Consider the following 17607-nt stretch of genomic DNA (forward strand, 5'->3'; position numbering starts at 1 on the left):
ATGCTGATTTACACCCAGATGAAGATCTGCCTTGTGGGCCTTTCCTGTGCTGTAACCCTGAGCTCCCACTCCCTCAGGGGCCCGACAGCCCATATGCAGGTAGGCAAAAGTGCTTCTCCATGACTGTGGGTGTCCATGTCTCCGGAGTAAATGGGAAATGATCTGCTTTCTTTGTCCCTAGCAGTGGGCATAGTCCCTGTTTAAGGGTCCTTTTAGGCTGCCTGGAAGCATTAAAGTTTAGCAGTGGAAATACATCTGTCTATACCTGCCCTTATTTCCAGCCTGAGCAACCCCCCCTACCCTGGAGCTCTTTGGGGGGATGGCGTGGGTTGGGTTCCTGCACCCTTCTCCCTTGGGAATGCTCTCCTGGCTCTCGTCAACAACTCTGGCTCTTCACAGCTTCCAGAGCATCACGGCACAGCTCTGCAATCAAGAACATCTCCCCCCGCCTCCCCCGGCTGCTCATCGGTTGTCACTTAGCCCTTTCTTTCTGCATCTGGGCTTAGCGTTGCTTTCAGAGACAAAATCTGTGTGATTCCACTACCACCAAAATCAAAGCAGGGAAGAAAAATAAAACCTTAAAATCTGTCTTGAGAAAAGAAATGGTAGCTGCATAAGGCTTTGCAGAGCCACCCACCTATCTCAAGCAGGTGGTGCCCGTCCCCGCTGAGCACCTCCGCAGTGGTGTGCCGCCTGGCTCGGGAGGCAGCCGCTCCAGAAGGGGTTAGCCTGCACCCGTACAGGAGCAACCCACGTTACAAGTTGCAGAAGAAAAAATGAATATATTCAGGGAATTAATTGTATGGAAAATTATCCAGGCTATTAAAAGCCACACGAACATGCTGAATATCATGCATTTTAAGCGTACACAGAAAAACATCATTTTGAAGGGGATTATTGTTTAAATAGGCAATAGGGGTTCTAGGAGATAAGCTTCCCGCTCCTGTCTTCTCTTATTGTCTGGAGTACATTATCTCCACCATAATATTCTCAGCTCTCTCCAGGAGTATTGTCAGAGTGAAATGCTATTTTAAAAGTATATGTTTATGTTTCAATAGACTTTATAATAGCAAACACATCCGCCCAAGACACAGTAAGTGAGAGGGAAAGAAAGGAGGAGGCAAATCAAGAGGCAGAGGTTGCAGCTTCCCCGGTATTGAGTATAACGGGAATAAATGTTACCCAGGAAAAGGTACCCTGGTTTTTTTTTTTTTTTCCTCCCTGCTGAACACAGGAGATTCCTGCATCCATAGGAGGACTAGCTATTGTGCACTTGACAATGGGAAAAGGAGCCAGTAGCGCGTGCCGCTCGGACAACGGCAGGTCTGCGCAGGACTCCGGCCCCCCCATAGTGTTCATTGTCCCACCAGTTCAAGAGTCAGTTCACTGAATTTTGAAGCCTGAGTTTAAAAGGTGGGAAAACAGCCCAATGCAAGGCTGAGTCATCACAGGCTCTCGGCGATCTGCTCTGAATAGAGGAAAAGTTTGAGTGACCTTGATCCTGCATCTTGCGCTTGCACAGAGGCCTGGAGGCAACCTGTTGGGATGTCTGTGTGTTTTGCTTTGCTGTGCATGCCCATGCACATGTGTAGATGGGCCTGGCTGGGCTGTGGCATTTATACATGGGAGGGGGCAGAAACTACCCCTGAGCCTGTAATTCACTTTTGAAACTGTCAGACATCATTACAATGTATTTCTGAAAGATATACCGTATAGAGCGAATTTCTAACAAGCTTCCATGTGATTTTCATCTCTCGAGTGAGAGAAACCTGATAAAGATATAGATCCATTCTCACATCTTGGCATAAAATCATATCTTATTGGTTTAGATCATTCCATGTCTTATTTTTTTATAGTACTAGTGTTTTCTAGTTCCAGCAGAAAATACAAACACTCAAGAGATCTCATTTTTCTGCTAAATGGATTTTCATTCCACATGAGTTATCTCTCTCTAGATATAAACATACACACACAGATATACCACATACACCCCCTCACATTAAATGCCAAAGACACTATTAAATGTAATGTTAAAATAAAAAATCCCCCAGCTCATGCCCCAAAATCCCCTCTTTTAAGCATTCACAATTTAAAAGATACTTAAATAGACATTCTTCAAACTTGAGTCAATTTTAGCCTCTCTAGTGAAAGCCCATAAAACAAGCCGAGTAGTAATTTTCGGGGGGAGCTATTCTGGGAACAGTGCACGTGTAACAACTCCATTGTTATATATGGGATGAATGTGTTCTCTGCTCATGCTCACCTAACTTAAATAGGTCAGCTGAACAGAAGCAAACTCTCAGTAACCATAAGAAAATATTACAGAATGGAATTAATGTGAAAAGAGAGAAGCACTTGCTTCCTCCCTGAGAAAAAAGAGAAACTACAAAGGACAGTCTGAATACTGAATTTATGGCAAGCTTTTTCTTACAGACTCAGAGCCAAAAATCTGCTGTCAGTTACATTAGTATAAATCTGGAGCAGCTCCACTATCATCATTAGAGTTACAGGCCAATTATGTAATGAAAAGAAGTATTTCAGGCTTGCCAAAAATCTTAAATGTAGGTCCCGCTTCAGGCCGTGCTGAAAGCCTAGATAAGTGGCCTGAATTTCAGCACACCCTCCACCAGCATTTCCTGCCACTTACCTATTATTATTACACCTATCAACAGTGTATGTATAGATTTATACTGTGTAATCAAGCATTATTTGACCTCTAGTTCTGGGAGTAAAAAGGAAGTCAACCCATTGACTTTCCATGTCTTTGATGTTAAACTCTACAGACAAAATACTATTTGGAAGAGCCTGATAGATGGCTGGATAAAATATCCAGAGAGATCTTAATGCATTCATTTGCCCTCCCTTTAAGATATGGCTGTCAAAGGAGATCGTATCACCAACAGTGCTGGCGATATTCAGGATGACCTGGGATGTTTTAGGTGGCAGGGTCCAGAGGAAGATTTTCTCTACCTTTGACAAAGTACATCGTGCTACTGACCTCTTGTTTCTTGCTTTTCCTCATGGCTTCCCAAGAAGAGGTTTTGGGGTAGCAGCCACTGCTCAACTTGTAGTGAATTGTGCATTTACACTTTCTGGCTTAGCTAAAAAGCCCAATCTTGGACACAACACACATGCGCCTTTAAAAGTCTTATGTAACCCTTACCACTCTTCTTTCCCTGTCTTAGAAATTCCCAGTACCAAAGCTGGTGAACATCCATTAAAAAAAAAAGAAAAGCCATTTTGATGAACTGGCATTTACCCAACAAAAATTCTGTTACCAAAATCCTCCAGCCATTTCTACCAAAATCTGAGCACCTGCAGAGCTGCCACCCGGGCACACGCGTATTCACATGTGCATGCAAATGTATATAAATCTATGCATGTTTCACAAAAAGTTGGTACTAAACTCCAGCTTTGGCTGGAGAGAAGGAACGCTAATCGATTCTTATTTACCACACTGTTGAAAGGTAGAGTTCGCAGAGTGCCTGGTGTGGTCTCTTCCTCCATCTACCTGAAGATGCAGAGTATGTAGAAACATGAAAGGGAAAAAAAAAAAGGCAGGTTATTCCCAGGGGTGTAATTGGCCAGCAGTGCCTGGATAGTAGCCAGAAGATCAGAGGAAGAGAGGAGAGCACTGAGTAATGAACCGCATGCTTTTAATTTCACTTAAGAACTCAAAGCAGGAAAACCTGAGCTGTATCCATGGGGATTGCAATCAATAGTGAAGCAGATAACAAAGAACCGGGGCTTGGGATAGAAAACTGCCTGGGCCCATTAGTTTATTGCTCGGCCTTTCTTTGGGGACTCGCTCTTTCTTGCCTGTGTTTTTGGCTCCAGCTCTGAATCCTTCAAACACTAGGGAGCAGCAGCTTCCTTTGAAAGCCTCCTGGCTGCACGGTGGGGCTCTTGCTGTCAGCTTTTGCCGTGTGCCAGCCCTTAAAATAAAGAGAAAGAAGCGGGGGAAAGGGAGGGGAAGCTGGTGGAAAAGCGTTCCTGATGATAATTTGATTGCATGCATTAATGATCAAAGTGTTGCAGACTAATTACCAACACTTACCTCTCAGATATTAAGTTATCATTTATTCCCCCCCCAAGCTTTAGCTTTGCGTCTACCCCCTGTTCAGGGTGATCGTCTGCAGGCTGACACCTCGACCTGCACCCTGACACCCTGGGCAGCCTGATGAGCTCCCACCCACGCTCTCAGGGAGCATCCCCTCTGCAACACCACCATGCACTCCCTTTGGTGGACACTTTCCCATTTCAGACGTCTTAGGGAACCAAGTCAGCCTGGGAGAGGGGAGCAGAGCAGGTTTTGCCATGATCTAGAAGGGTTCTTGGGAAAAAAAAATCAGGCACCTCCTCTTCTTCATCGCATCTCCAAAGACTGATCCCTCAGGTTGGGTACCTTGGTGTGAGGTGCCTGTGTGGGAGTGGTCCCAACTGGGTACCCGCCAAGCCAGAAATGCAAATAATGACAGTCCCAAACAATGTGCTTTTCAGTGCTGCTTCCAGCATCCATTTTAACTAGACAAATGCCAGCCTGCTGCCATCTGGTAACAAGAGGTACTAAAAGCTTTAGTGAGGAGCAGAGGGAATCTGGAGGATATTACCAGTTGTGAACAGGTTGCAGAGGAGGAGATTTCTTTTTAACCTGGGCTTTTCATACTCAAAAATGAACACAAAGGACTCTGGTAATGATGGGGACTGAGGAAATACTCCCTCAAATGTCCCCTCTGCCTCTACCCTGTGTGGCAGCAGGAAAAGCATCCTTGCCTCTTTCAGTGCCTCCTTTCTCTGGGGGAAGGGCAGGCAGGAGCAAATGCTGGTTGGATTTTATTTTATGTTTTTAATTAGATTATCTTTAATTGACTAACACCTTCCCCTGAGCCATCTTGCTCTGCTCAGAGACAAAATACCACAGAATTGGCCCATTTTCCAAGAGCACTGTGGTATTTCCTCTCTTCCTGCAGATAAATAACCTCCATGCAGACTTGGCTACCTGCTTGCAACTACTAGAAATAACCAAAAAACAAGGACCAGATTCACAACCAGTGGCAATCAGCTTAACCTGAGTGCTGTCAGAAGAGTTGCATCCCTTTTGCATGCTGCTAAGGAATGCTCTTAATGCTTGCAAGGGGCTACTCCTGGGGATTTTGGTCTTTTCCACGCCATTATTCTCACGGGTGAAACTAAAGTTGTTGCTAAATAAAATCTTCAGAGCTGCTAGTTCTGAGGTGGTGCTTGAGATACAAGTGGGTCCACACAACCTTACAGCTCCCTCATTCCGGAGCACAGCTGTGTCCAGGGAGGTTCCCACGCACACAGCTTGATGCTCAGCATCTCGGTGATGTTTGCAGGCAGCAGCACAATTGGCCGAAAGCATCAAGAGCATGGTGAGGTGGTTTCATTGGAGTGCACGCACAGCAGATGAGATGTCACTCTGTTTACTTACACGTACTGTGCACAAACTGCCCGTTATTGGCATTGCAAAGTTACTGTCTGCAGGAGGCACAGCATCGTCTTTCAAAAGGCTGTAATGAAAGTGGGTCAGACATTTTCCCTTCCTGGGGCAATCCTTTAGCATAAGCAGGGATTTAAGTGTGCGCAATTCCTATTATCTGCGATTGTTATACTCTTTCTCACAAAGAAAGGGCTTCATAATTTGACCAGATCTGTTAAATGCACACACGGCGATGAAAATGGCCTATTAAATGATAGGGGGTTGCCCTTTCAGTGCTGAGGAAGGGCTCAGCCCTCCTGGGAGAGGATGATTCCAATCCTGAACTGATAAACTGTGCTTGATCTTAGAGGAAACATTTTGAGGGGAGTCCTTTCATATGGGCATGCAGCTATTCTGCTTATTTTGTCGCAGGGTAGCTTGTACCTGGGTCTCTTCTGCAGCCAGGGGGCTGATTTCAGGCATGACCTAGCTGTTCCTGAGCTTTACAGCAGAGCCAAGTATGAACCAGGCCAGTGAAAAGCAGATCCCCCACCCAGCCAGAAGTTGTCTGTGTGATGCATCTCCCATGCAGAGAGCAGAGCAGTGGGTCCAGCACCTGCATGCAGGAGCTGCGCGACAAGGGAATGTCTGGACCTTGTCCAAGCTACTGGCAGTGGACCATCAGGCATCCAGAAATATGGTACAACATCACCCAAAGCAGTAAGGGAGTAAGTTAAAGTAGCAAAATTTCTGCCAGATGCAAGTCTCTTTAAGCCCCTGAAAAGCTGAGCTGGAAGCCATTTTAAAGATGCATTGAAAACCCTTATGAGTGGCCAGTCCGAGATCACTTTGCCGTCTCAGGCATTAATATTTGGTGTCAGCTCTGCTCTCACTGCAAATATTAGAATAAGAAGCAGAAAATGGGAACAAAACAGGACATGTTGTAAAAAATCCAGTCCCCATGGTAGCCTTAAAAATTACTTCTGTGATTCTCCTTGAAAGAGAGAGTGTTTCAAAATCCTTTGCTGAGCTGACCTTGTTTCACAATGCTCTTCCTCTTTGGAGGATGTAAGGCTAGTAGAAGAAAAGGGAATTTAATAGGAAGGAAGTGAGGAAGATAAAGAGGAATCCTGTATTGCACAGGAAGGAAAGACGAGAAAAAAAATTTTCAAACCCCATCATCATCATCATTCAGTTAAGGATGGGTGAGGGTGTTGCTCTCTTTTGGGTCTGAAGGCAAGTTCTGGGTCTGTTCTCACTGAAAGATAAGATATTGCAAATAGCTTCTGATTTCTTATCCTCCCCGTTTCCTGGGAATTTGGTGGTGGTGTTTCTCAGGTAGCAAGGCTGCCTGGCAGCCCCTGGGACTAAAACCTCTTCCAAGGATTCTGAGGTAGACCCAGAGGGAAGACAAGAAGAAAAGGAGAAAGTCCTCTTTTTTTTCTGTTTTGCTGTTTCTTTCATAACAGCTGAAGAAATGATACAAGTTGACTCTCAGGTGCCACATACTAATGAGCATTTGAGAGCTTCCATGTTTTCAGACTCCAAGGTGGAAGTAAGCCAGCACACATTAAAAACAAAACAAAACAAAACATAATGACACTGTCCCTCTCCATAAGATTAAAGCACAGCAGTAGTCAGGGAGGCAACTTTCTAGTGATGACCTCCAATGGATCCAATATTTATTCCCCTTCCACGAGTCTCTGCTCACCACACAGAAAGATGATCTTTCTAAATGCCAACTCATTCAACTCTACCCCTGATTGGAGGAGAATTCAGTCTGGCTCTTGCCTGCATACTGGCAACAACGATTCTTCAAATGGAAATTAGCCGACAGATTTGATGATGATGCACGAGCCAGAAGAGAATACAGCTCACTCTGCCATAGCTCTGCGATCTCCTCAGGGAAAACAGGAGTAAAAATCCATTTGTGTTTGCAAACAAGATATGTCTTGAATGTTCACTGGGGACCTCTTGAGCAAGGAGGTGCCAGTTTTACTGTCGTTTTTCTAGACATCACATAAAACCTGCAGCCCAAGTGCATGAGGTATTTTCTTCTCCAATAAAGACCTTTTGCCCTTGTGTCCTATACTGAAAGTGTTTCAATTCCTGGAGGAATTGTTGTCCTTCCTAATGTGATTACTAATCTGGGGCTCTCTCATGCAGAAAAGGAGAAAGGGAGTCCACAGTTTGTGTATTTTCCTTCTCTTTCACTCAAGGCTGCAGATAAACACAACTGTTTGTCAGGCACATGGCTGTAGCTACTGGGTCTTCATCAAATCTACCAGGACCACATGTAGATCAATAAGGTTTTCTCAACAAGACAGGAGGGAAGACTCAGGCCTCTGAAGACCTTACCTTCCAGTAGAGCCAGTGAAATTTAGGACTTAGGCAGCTCTGAGAAGCTACTCCCAGCTCCTTGCAAAGTTAGTTCCTCTTGAAAATACCTCAAATACACATTTTACCCAGAATTTACCCAGAAACTGGATTTTACTGATAAACTGAAGGGTTCCTGACAGTGTGTTGTCTTTCCCACCCCACAAGCTTGTAATTCTGAAAATGTACCTAGTGGCTAGGACAAACATTTAAGAACAGAAGCAGAAACTATTAGTGCTCTCAATTTCTAATTAAGGAGTAAAAATCTATAGCAAATTAGCTATCTAAGTAGGAAATAGCACCATAAATACCTTTGTAGACCTTGGGCTAAATCCTTTTGCTCCCACCATAAATGACCGTTACCCTATGCTCCACGTTTATCTCCACAAGTGGATCTAATGCAAGAAAGCTTCATCAAATTCAAACAATGAGTATAATTTTACAGAGCAAATTAATAAGAAGCCTAATTTAAGACCATGGACACTAATTCAGAGGAAAATTTATCCTGAATGTCTGAAAACACTACAGAACAGGTCTGTGAAACTGGAGATGTGTTGCTCCACAGAAAAATTAAAAAAGGACATTTAAAACTAGACTGGAGAAAACATCATGGCACTGAATGAGTAGCCTGTGGTGAGAGGGGAGGACAGGATGAGTAAATAAGGCTTTTTGTCCTGAATTTTTGCCCTCAGTGAAGGGGGAAATCCTTTCTGAGTTTACAGTGACAGAGAGAATGTTGCTGCAATCTCTTTTCATTTAAATTAGCAGGTCATCCTGGGAGACGAGGGGAGGAGGAGGAAGGAGAGGAGGGGACCTGCTTCAAATGAGTAAAAGAAAAACAAGGACATCTCAAAGGATGAAGCGAATTGCTCAGAAAATGGAGTTCACTTACATGTGCCAACTTAGCATAAAAAGGCACTAAAACGCAAAGGTTCCTGAACAAAATACAGTGAATACAGCAAGTTGGTGACATGGTCACAGGGAGTTTGTATCCAGGTGCTGGCTTAGTAATTGGGTCAATGTCTGCGGATTCATGAGTACAGGTGTCCCACAGGGAAGCAACAGAGCATGCTCGTAACCTACCCTGTATCTCCTGAATCCATCATCCATCCCCAGATAGCTTAATTCATTTAGAAGAAAAAAAAAAAAATCATTTGTTTCTAAACCCCAAATGAGGCAACAAATTTGACAGTGAAAGAGAGAGAGAGGCTGGCTGTGTGTCCTTCATAGGCTCTTTGCTTTCCCTTGGTAAGCCATGAAAGGTAGATTAAAAAAAAGAAACTGTTGTTTCAGACTTGCATCCCCAAATTTTTCCCTTGTCATATCTGTTCTACTCTGTTCTCCGAGGGTTCCTGCAGGCTGTCTGCTGCTCTCTGAAAAAGCAGCCTTTACAAAGGCTGAAAGCAGTATGCATTTTGCCTCCTGCCAGCATCCTGTTCACAGAGCCATCTTGCTGGCAGCATGTGGACAGCAGATCTGAACATGCCCTGTGGCATGCTGATAAGCCAGGATGATTTGAGGACGAGGGCTCTGGACTGGCCTGGGGTGCCCGCAGGCTCACATGGGGTCAGGTGAACATGGCTGTCTTCAGGACAACCCAACAGAAAGTCTCCACAACCCTGTTGTCCTCCTCACCCTCTTCCACCAGTACCTTGCATGACATGACTAGCATCTGCCACAGGTTCCTCTCTCCAAGGAGAGAAACCCTTGTACAGCCAGCAGTTTTATTAGAGGGTCCTTTTTTTAATGTTTAAGCTCCTTCATGGTAATAAGGGAGGAGGTAGGTAGAAGAAGGGACCCATCTGGCACTTGGAAAGGGACTCAGCAAGTTTTTCAGTGGTGTTCATTGCTCTGGGATTTGCTGGCAGCCACAAACTGAACTCTAATATGGAGAAGCTTCCTGCTGTGGTTAAAGAGGATCATAAAGGATAAGTGTAGAAAAAGAAGTCTGTAATACTACAGAGTCTCTGGGTAGTGTGAAGACCCATAGGAAAGACCTTGCAGCCTAGACCAGCCACTGTCATGGTCTAAATTAGAAGAGGAACATACCCAGTCAAATGAGTAGCTCAGAAGTGCAAGGGGCAATTGATACCTCTCTAACCACACCGGACATGAGCAGTCTTTTCCCCAAAATATCAGCCCAGGCTAATGAAGTTGTCTTGTGTTATTTGCACACACACTGATATCACACAATCCAGTCTAAGGATTATAAGACAATGACTGTTGTAAATGTAAGATCATGAACAGGGTCTACTATTTGTCTTCAAAGCAATTTCGCTATTAGAGAGGCAGAAGAAAACAAATCAAGCAAATTATGTTTGTTTTAAAATGATCAATCTCCTCATCCGATTCATTTGGCCAGTTTCCATGCTTGTCGGGTATGACTGCCTGTACAATTCTCCATTGTTGCTAATGACCTGTTCATACTCGGGTTAATTGACCTACTCAGACATCTTTCATTAGCCTTCTTATTTTAATAAAAAGCACTTGTAAAATTTCTAAATACTAAGATGAATCAAGATAAAAAATACAGTTAAAGAAGGTTGTAATTTAGCTGTTTCACCCCTTGCTTTTCTCTGGGTAATGGCTACAAGCAGGCAACTGGCAGTAAAGGAATATGTAGTGCAACACGAAGGTTTCCTAATTGCTTGTTTTGGTTAGAAAGAAAAGGCGCAGCCAATAACTGCATCTTCATCAGAAGGGCATTAATTGAAAGCCCATTGTGTTTATGGCTATCTTGGATCAAGGCTTGAGATAATTTTCAACCTGTTGTAAATACCTGAAAAATGTGTAATTAACTGTCCCTTATAAAGGTACTTCCTTGATGACCTGAAGCCATAGGTAGAGCGTTGGAAGGTGTGGGAGAGGAGTTCAATATTTAACTCTCTTTCAAGTTGGGAGAATGTTTAAATTAGTAATAAACTCACTGGCACCTCCAAGCAATGCCAGTGGCTGGAGAGGCAAAACTACCAACAATTTTCCTTGAAATACCCGTTGAAGAAACTCAGCATTCAATTAAAATCCCTCCTGAAGTTCACTGAAACTTTTCACTCCCCAAAATTCCACTGCAGGGGGGGAGGATTTGTAATGTGTGCATCCTGACTGTGTCTATTGTATTGGCTATATGCACACAGTACATTAGCTCAGTAAGGACTGTTTGGAATTTCACCTAGGAAGCAAGTTGTGAACCCCAAAAGACCTTTCTCTGCAGGTGTTCAAGAGATGATGAAAGAGCCGTTCACTTTGATGTCTACGCATAGCCCTGCCCAGCTTGCCTGGTGCCTGGACCTAGCAGCAACTAGGGCCAGAGGTGGTGGCTATCTTAAAAGACCATCAGATTGAGGGTAAGATAGAAAGATGGCTAACACAGACAGACCAAAACCAAGGCTTTGGAGGACAGCACCTCAAAGGTAGCTCAGCACATCCAAGTAACTGATAGGGTTGGCCAGCATCTAGACTTGACAGACACAAGATTAGACCTTCTTATTCGTTCAGCCTCCTGTTCTTCTCATTCAATGCCTCATTCCTATGCTGAAATGAACTCTCTGAATGGGCAAGTATGGCAAAATTAGAAGGCACTGTAGGAATGAGAGGTAGTGGCACCTTGGGGAGAGAATGAAACATCCAGGGTTTGCTGGGAGGGATCTGCTCAGAAAGACCCTGGGGAAGTCTGCAGCCAGCCCTGTAATTGTGACAGTCTTATTAATAAAGCAGGAGCGCTTTAGAAGACAGATGATCCAGAAGCAGCTCAGGGATTAAGGAGAAAGCTTTGCAGAATTTTTCAGACACCATCAGATGTGCTTTAATATCAGCCAATGCTTACTGGAAAAGAGTGAACAAATAACCTGGTGTAAAACAATTCTCCCCATTTTGCCATAGTTTTTTACTTAGCTTTTAGTATTTCAGGGAACTTTTGATCTTTCAAGCACAATTAAAGGGACTGGGAGGGGGGACTCTGTTCTTTTCCTCTCCACAGGTTCCAGGTTAAATTAGCTTAGTTTTCAAGTCAGTTTCTTTGTTTTAATAAGATTGCAGGCATATGTTTAAGGGGTTTATACTAACATAATTATGTATATAGATCAATAGAAATGCATATTATCAAGTAGGTACATAAGTACACATTATAAAGGATACATGTTTTTCATACGGAAATCATTACATACAGCTTAGCATTTTCATGATTGACACAACATTATTATAACTAAATTGGAAAGCATCTTTTTCTGTAGCACCTGCCTTGCTGTTTGTTGCAGAGAAGATGGATGGGAGTTGTGAGACTCCCCACACTATCCATTTCTTTTTTATTTTGCATTAATGCTCCGGCAGGAGAGGAGGCCTCACAGAGAGCAAGAGTGGGCAAATCTTTAATCTGTAGTTGGGTTTTGGATGTCTTTATGCCCGGGCCATGTGTGTACCAAGGCACGCCAGGCTGCACTGCCTTTACTTCTTCTTTGCATTAAGAGGTTGCACATACTGGTATAAATCAGTGGGCACCAGGGCATCCTCCTGAAGTGCAGGACACTGCAGTTCCCATTGAATTGTGCCCTGAATGCTGGCAGGTACAACCTGTGACTCATGTCCACCTGGGGACAGCAGTGCTTATTTTAGCACTGGTATTAGGGGGTCCGCTGCAGCCTGCTCTCTTTGCTCGCTGCAACTCCTCTCCACCCTATCTGTTTCCAGCCAGTAGTATGGATGGCCATTTTGGCAGGGTTATCATTCTCTGTGGTACCCTGGAGCCCAGGATACATTTAGACACTGTAATAATACTGATAACGATAATAATAAATAAAGCTGGAACCTTGGGAGGACATTTATTTTAATGATTCCAGCTCTGCTTGCTATATTCAGAGGTAATATCAGCTATCTGTCTACGTCTTCTTTAATCTGGCCAACTAATTTGAGGTAATATTTATCACATAAAGGCTCTGGGTGTTTGCAAATACTTCTTCTGTCCATTCATAAGACTCAAAACTTGGATTTCCTGAAGCAGAAGATCCCCAGGGCTAACTAGCCCAGGCTTCAGGCATTTTCAGTTTTGAGCCCTATCCTCCAAGTGCTGAGCACTTCTCCCTGGTGCTAGGCTTGCTTACCACTCCCAGCTTTCAAGGAGAACATAGAGATTAATACAGGAGTTGAGCAGGGATACAGTGATACATATCCAAATAATTTCCTGTCCTCCAGCTCTTCATGGTTCAGGGATGTATTGAGCCAGAGATACAATGTCTTCCTGGTTAATAACCGAGGTGGACTCCTCTTCCATGAACATGCTCGCACCCTCCCTGAACCTACGCAAATTTCGAGTATTCAGAATTTCCCATGGGAAGGATTTCCACAGCTTATCCACACACTGGGCTGAGAACAACACCCTTGTACTCACTCTGTGCCTGCTGAGTGCTTGCTTCATTTGGTGCTTCCTTGTTCCTCTCTTGGAAAAAATGGGGAGCACTTGGTTCCCCTGGTTTGCCGAGTTCACCATGGAAAGATTCAAATCTGGCAGCAGATGCCTGCACCTCTGTGGGAAACCCACTGAGCCCTCATGCATCTTACAGCAGCCTGAGAGACATGTCGAGGGAAATTACTGGGCAGCATCTCATCTGTGCTATATCTCTTAAGAAGGGTCTTGGTGAGTGGTTCAGAAACAAGCATCTTTCAGAGGACTGAGGCCTCCTTTTTTGCCTGACAGGTTGCGCTCTCACACTCTTTTTCTCTCGCCTTGTCATCCAGTGCGATGACTCATGCAAATGAAGAGCAGCTGAACTTAAATAAGAAAAGTCCTTAGGGACTATCAAAGGGCACAGAACTTGGGGGGGGGGGGGGAATGTATTTGCATAGTCATCATGACAGTCGCCAGAGCAACAAACAATTAGGTTCTTCCTTGCTGATGAATTAACAATGCTTCAGCTGCAGTATCTGCTCTGCAGTCTCTATCCAGGAGAGTCAGCCAGGCCTTCAGGTGTTTAACTAGCACTTGCAAAAATCCTCGAAAAGAGGGGAACTTCACTTTAGAGAGAGTCTGTCCTCCCTCAGGGCATCCCTGGAGAGAGAACTCCTCAACTCACCCACTCGGATAATGAGTGTCAGTGCTACTCTGTGCAAAAACTCCTCAAGGTGAATGCATCAGATAGGAACATACACAGATACAAAGCCACACAGAGGAAATCTTTGTTTCCCACAGAGGAAAAAAAAGGGTGTATGTGTATGGGAGAGCGCCCTTTCTTGTCCTTCATTCCCCAATTTTCCTTGCAAGCTTGAACTCCTTGAATAAAAAGGGACAGTGTTGAAATGTCTCTAGGTCTACAAACGCAGGCTTGTTTATCAACATGTAGCTAAAGCACTACTGAAACACCATCTTAATTAATAACATGACCTTGTTAAAAAAGGCATCTAACTGCACGTGCTAATTCCTGCTTATTTCTAAGTCGTGTTTTCTCCCTATTCCCAGTAAAAATGAGTGTTTACTCATCACCTCAGCTCCACAGAGTGCAAAGGCAAGTGATCCTGTTATCTTCCAGACTGCACAACCTCTATTGATAGCGTAAGGTATAGAAAAAGCAGGGCTTGAGTTTTCTAAGTCCCAAGCAGAGTTTCCAATGACCATTCTTAGGGACATCACCTGCCAGCCCCGGGCTTGACGCTTTTAGTTCTGCAAGTGGCTTGTAGGAGACTGAAGATGGCATTCCTGCTGGTGATTTTTCCTTGCTGTTGTTTGCAGGAACCCCAGCCTCAGAGCAGCAGGTCTCCCCGTGCATCTGAGCAGGGACCATGTATGGCAGTGGGAAACGTGGGTTTCCTTCTCTAGGACCCCATGGGTCTCCTGCAGTCCCAAATTAAACCCTAATGCACAATACTGTCTCCAGAGAGCATCTCTTCCTAGAGAACCTGCTGCTCTGGGAACCTTCCCATGGACATGCAATATTCCTCCATTTTAAGGGGGGGTGAGTGGCAGAATTGAAAAAGCAAAACAAAATTGAGAAATCCTTTCTGTCTCCTGGTATCTTTGCTACTTCATTGCTTTATAATAAATGCACATTCCCAGCTGGCCTGAGGGCGCCTCTCTCCTGCCTGGGCAGAGGTGCTATTCATTCACGGTTCACAGGGGAGGGAAGGAGTCACACGCTCTTCTTTCACAGTCTTATAGCCCAGAATCAAGAACTCTCCACAAGACACTATCTAATCAAAACCAGACACTCCCTGAGGGCACCATATACATTTAGGAAACAAGGACAGTCAGCCCTCCATGACCAAACTTCTCAATGAAGGAGAGAACGGTCCTTTTTCCACCACGCTCCTCAGGCTTGCTTGAAAAATAGAACAACATTTTCCTCTCCTCCTCCCCAGGTCCCCACCCTCCAAGTCCCAACACAAAAGCAAACAGAGAAATAGCATGCCCACCGCTCACCCCAACAGAAACAGTGCTCAGGGGATGCACTTATCTCTAATGCCCTGCTCAAGACAAAGAGACTCTGAACATAACAGATGCATTTCTTCCTGGTGTCCCCGCAGTGGGGCTGAGGGAAGGCATCCACAAACAAGGCAGCGAGTGCTACTAGCAAGACGAGAGAGATGACGAGGGAGCAGGATTCCTGGGTTTTGTTTCCGGTCCTCCCACTGCTCACTGTAGGGAGTGTAGATAAGTCATGCTTAACATCCCTCCAGCACAGTTTATTTAATGCCATCTGGGTTTACTTTTATGAAGTCTCAAAAAACTCATGCTCACGTTCACTTTGTTAGTGCCCATGTGCGAGATCACACATGCAATGAAAGCTAGTGCCTACCTGTCTCTGAGAATGCACGATCCTTGCACATGAGAAAAGAAGATGCCTGGGATTATTTGTGGCCTCAGCACGTGGGCTGAGTGAGGTCTGGGGATCCCAAGGAGCAAAGTGGAAGCTGCAGTCAAACTCCTGAGGGACAGGTAAAGGGGTCTGTCATGTCCAGCTTTGCCAAAATGTTGACACATACAAGAGATTCTTGGGAGGAAAAAGATACTGCTCTTCACTTTTCATTCATCCAAGGCATCATCTTCCAACATCTGAATGATGGGGAGTGGGTTGACCATGGGGTAATACTGGTAGGACAACTTGATTTCACAGCTGCCAGCTATAGCTCACTTTCCAGTGCTAAAATCTCTGGGGCAGAGGCCGTCTTCTTTGTTCTACCTGTTCTGTGCCTAAGACTGCAAAGGCCTTAAATCCTGATTACAGCCTCTGAGTACACCCACAGGACAAACGTTGAGAGAAGCAGCAGCTTTGCAAAGAGCAAAGCCAGAGTCAGACCGTGAAAAGGAAGAGCCACTGAGAATAAGGAGTTAAAACTTATGTGTTATTCCCAAGAGTGTTTTTCCTGCTAAAGCAAAGGGGTACTTAAGGATGGGCCTTAACTCCTTCACTGTGAAGCACCATGAAGTGGAGCATGCCAGCCCTGCTACCTGGCTCTCCTGGTCCTTGGTGGGAACCCAGGACTTTCACCCTTCCCTCTCCATTACTTGGGGCTTCTGTGACGCACACACTGCTTCAGGAGACAAGGAAAGGGACAGCTCAAAATGGAAAAGAAAGCATTGAAAGGGATGATTACCTGTGGGAGGAAAAGAAAAAGCCCACTTTCCTCCTCACAAAGGGAAGCTGCTGGCTGATTGCTTTAGGCAATACACAGAGGTTGCTTCATAACAAACAGTTTTCTATGCAGGGTCCTCTTTTAACTGCTGCAATAGAAGAGGAGGGAGAGAGAAAGATTGGAAGTAGATTCAAGGCCTCTTCACAGGGAAATGCCCAGCCCACCTTATAAGGCTTTTATCCAGCCTTGTAAAAAATAACTAGATCTGGCTGAGGCTTACAGAGCTCCCAGTTCTCACTACTACCAACTACCAAGCCTAGATGGGCATGCTGGTTCCCTCCAGAGTCTGCCAACCACCTCTTACCCCTTCTCTTCCTCTCAGTGACTGCATTTTCTGTAGCCTTCCTTGCGCAATGTCACTCTGTCAGGTCAGACCTGTGTGGCTGGCCCCACGCTGTGAGAAAACAGCCATATTTTTAATGCTACCATCACCTCATCTAGCTAAAAAAGGGCTGGAGGTGAAAAGGTAAGAGCAGGAGTGTATGAAGCAGTAGTAAAGATGATGAGAAAGATATGACCAAATCTGGGAGATGTACTAGCTATGGTGATGGGCAAAACTCCCTTTTTTTTTAACTGTACGACTCCCCGGTGACTTCTTTCCTTCTCATGATGATGTGAGTCATACACTCACCAGTCCATGTACTAAACTTGGCACATGGCAAGCAGCCGTTCATGCCAGCTTTCCCTCAAGACCCTCTGTGTCTCTCCAAAGCCATTTCCCTCCAGAGCCTCTCTTCTTCACCTCACACTGAATCCTGTATTTCACACTGTCACTCTCCTCACTGGCCACACATACATTTTCAGTTAAGATTTTAGCTGCTGAGAGAGGCAGAAGAGTGCTGTTCTTCTCATGTGCATGAACTTCTCTGTGTTGCCTTCTTTAGGAAGCGATGCAGGGTTTCCAGACCCCCCAGCCTGATTTCCAATGCACAATGATTTACAGGTGTTCCCATTGTCTTACCCGTGGTCTCTCTTTACATCCTGTTATTTATTTCAGGGAAGCAGATTTTCCTTTTGAATGATGTGAAAGCGTTTGCCTGACATGATGGGAATTTATGAGTTGTGACTCCCAGCTCCTCTCCCAGGGCCCATGAAAGTGGTACATTGTAGAGGGCGAGGAGGGGAGCGCAGTGTTTGCAGACAGAACTGAATGGACACGGCTTCCTGGTGACAGG

The sequence above is a fragment of the Haliaeetus albicilla genome, chromosome 24, assembly GCF_947461875.1.
Source record: "Haliaeetus albicilla chromosome 24, bHalAlb1.1, whole genome shotgun sequence".
Lineage (NCBI taxonomy): Eukaryota > Metazoa > Chordata > Aves > Accipitriformes > Accipitridae > Haliaeetus > Haliaeetus albicilla.